The sequence below is a fragment of the Grammomys surdaster genome, unplaced genomic scaffold, assembly GCF_004785775.1.
Source record: "Grammomys surdaster isolate TR1022 unplaced genomic scaffold, NIH_TR_1.0 373, whole genome shotgun sequence".
Taxonomy (NCBI): domain Eukaryota; kingdom Metazoa; phylum Chordata; class Mammalia; order Rodentia; family Muridae; genus Grammomys; species Grammomys surdaster.
This window is the reverse complement of record NW_021604792.1, coordinates 1,077,531-1,080,851: the sequence shown is the minus strand read 5'-3', so window position 1 is coordinate 1,080,851 and position 3,321 is coordinate 1,077,531.

Here is a 3,321-nt window from a genome sequence, read left to right as displayed (position 1 = left end):
CTCTCTCTCTCTCTCTCTCTCTCTCTCTCTCTCTCTCTCTCTCTCTCACACACACACACACACACACACACACACACACACACACAAATTGGAGTTGGGGCTGCAGGAACCAGTGTCCTCCCATATGCTGCCTAGGGGAGAGTAGGGGTGGGTGTCTGGGAAAGAGGTTGGAAATGTACTTTAGGACTCAGTCAGGGGGTGCTCAGTCCTGCTCTTGGGGAGCAAGGGGCAAGCCTTGAGGTCAACATCGGGACCCTGGTGAGCAAAGATCCGTTCCTTCTTGTTAATTGATGGGCATATCGCATTTCCAAACACAGGTGGATCCATCTGTGGTCGATCCTCACGTAGGATAAGAGCCCTCACATTTCCCCCAACTTTCCATGAACGATGAACGTCATGAACGTTGAAGGCAAAGAAAGAGCTCTTGGCCACACCCACACTCATGGCCTGATGCTGGGAGGCCAGGGAGGCCAGCGTTGGAGCCAGCCTCTCAGTTGAGCCTCTGTTTTCCATGTCTGGCACACATGAGAATTTGTAAATGTGAATGAAGGGTGTTAAAGAGGATGGCAAAGCGAAGTCTTTTTTTTTTTTTCTTCGAGACAAGGTTTCTCTGTATAGCCCGGGCTGTCCTGGAACTCACTCTGTAGACCAGGCTGTCCTCGAACTCAGAAATCCGCCTGCCTCTGCCTCCCAAGTGCAAAGCGAGGTCTTAACATACTCTACTCCAATAAAGAAAATCAACAGAGAGAAGCAAGAACATATTAGGGGCCTTACTTAGACTTCCGGGGTATTCTTCCGGGGTATTCCGGGAATTCTGTGGGTTAACAGGATTGTATGAACTCCACTGGGAAGCTGCTGACTGTTTCGGTGGGAAAGTGTGTTCCTGACTTTCAACTCTGGATGTCTGGGACGTGTCTCCACTGTCACCATTCCCGAGGGATTCACGGGAATTCTGCTCTTTGATGTCAAAGTCGGGGCTGCAGTCAGAGGCTCCGTACAGTAAGAACACATGGATGTGAGCATTGATTTTTATCCCCACGGAGAAGGGAAATTTTCTAGTAATAAGAGTAGCATTTCTAGTGCCAGTATCCTATCCATACGTATCTTATGGAAAGACAAGAAGCTCAGAAACTGCTGGAAGGGAGCCCAGAGCTCAGGACCCAAGGAAACAGCCAGAGTTCTGTTGCCTGTATGCAAGACTTGGTTTCTTCCCATGCTGGCTGGGAATCTGTACGGCTGACAGTATCCCCGGATCCTGGACTATCTTCAAAGCCTATCTAGCAACAAGTGTGACACTGATGCAGTGTCTCATTTCCCTCTTCACTCTGGGGACAAGGGGAATTGGCTCTATGCCTGGGCAGACCCTGAGAAGTTACGGAAGGGGATAAAGCCCAGTGTGCCCAGCACCTGGCAAGCTCTGTCTTTGCTTCCAGAGAATGTTATTTGGCTTAATTGGTTAGGGCCGGAAACAAAATATCTCCATTTTGGGTAGGTTTGGTTTACAACAACAACAACAACAACAACAACAAAAAACAAACCACAACCCTCCGGAAAATGTAGTAATAGTGGCTAAGCTTTTCTCAATACCACTGCCTGTCTACAGTGATTTACATGCACAGAGAGCTGTGTGTGATGTGTTTCATAAGTGTGTCTGGTGATGTCACAGGGATGAAGTTGCCTACTGATGCTTTTCTCGGCAGGCACCACCACAGTCAAGTGACTCGCGGAGGGACGGATTCACATGCACACAGAAATGGAAGGGTTAGGCGTTACCGAAAAAAAAAAAAAGAGTGGTTAGCCCCTCCCCCATTTTCTTTTTAGAAATTTAATTTGCTAGGGGGTGGGCTCAAAAGTAGAGCACTGTCTAGCAGGTGTGAAGCCTTATGTTCGAGCCATAGTATTGCTTAAGACAAAACAAACAAACAAAACACCCAAAACATCCCTCCCTAACTCTTAAAAAAAAACGTTAAAGGACTCAAATCAACTGAACAGGTTGAATGTAATGGCTGTTCAGACAGCTTCCTTGGCTGGGACATTCTGTTCACAGCACCTCTCTCATGGCCTGTGCTGTGCATTTTACATTCAGAGGTGTGAACACACGGGAGCCATCTGTGGAAAACATGTCTGATGACTTCTACTGTTGATAAAATACAGAAACTGAAGGTAGAGGCCTTTCCAATCTTGAGCTGTACAAGCTTTTATTACCACAGACTCAGGTACTTACCAGTGACAAGAAAGGAAATTTGGGGGCTGGAGAGATGGCTCAGCAGTTAGGAGCACTGACTGCTCTTCTAGAGGACTCAGGTTCAATTCCCAGCGCCTACATGGCATTTCACAACTGTCTGTAACACCCTCACACAGATGTACATGCTGTCAAAACACGAATGCACATAAAGCAAGTTATTATTTTTTTTAAAGAATAGGAAGTTATGCCGGGCGGTGGTGGCGCACGCCTTTAATCCCAGCACTTGGGAGGCAGAGGCAGGTTGATTTCTGAGTTTGAGGCCAGCCTGGTCTACAGAGTGAGTTCTAGGACAGCCAGGGCTACACAGAGAAACCCTATCTCAAAAAGCCAACAACAACAACAACAACAACAAAGAATAGGAAGTTATGACATTAAATGGAAGGGTAAATTCATTCCATCTTGGGAAGTAGGGAACACAATTCTTTTTTAAAGGACATGGTGGCATCTATTTGGAGAGAGAATGCTGCTCAGCACCAGTGGGTTTGTTTATTTTTTAATGGACTAGAATAGATAAGATCTCACTGTTCCAGCTCTTCTGAGACAAGAGGAGGAGACTATGGAGTTTAACTGTGCAGCTACTTCAGTTTAGTTCAAGGCCAGCTTTGGGTTACTTCAGACACTGTCCCAAGGGGAGGGAATAAAGATTTACAGAAATAAGGCTGTTTGCCATGGTTGTTTAGGACTGAATTTTGGTGAGGAATGATCATGACAGCTTTATCCCCCCACCACCCCCTCTTCAAACACTTGCACCACACTAGCTTTAACCTCATGAGGACCCGCCTGCCTCTGTCTCCCCAGTTCTGGGATTAAGGGTGTAACTGGCCTGATTTTACCCCTTTGCCCTAAGAATTAACGATGGGCAGAGGTGGGAGGAAATTCCTTTAAACCCAGCATTCGGGAGGCAGAGGCAGAAGCAGCTGGGTCTCCGTGAGTTCAAGGCCAGCTTATGCTATTCAGATTGTCACTCAAACATAAAACAATCAATGGATTGTGAGAACATCAAACATGAGGGTAAACTCTCAGCATAGCCCCTGCCGGCACTGTGTAGCAGCAACAGTACAGTTTGTCTCTTTGCT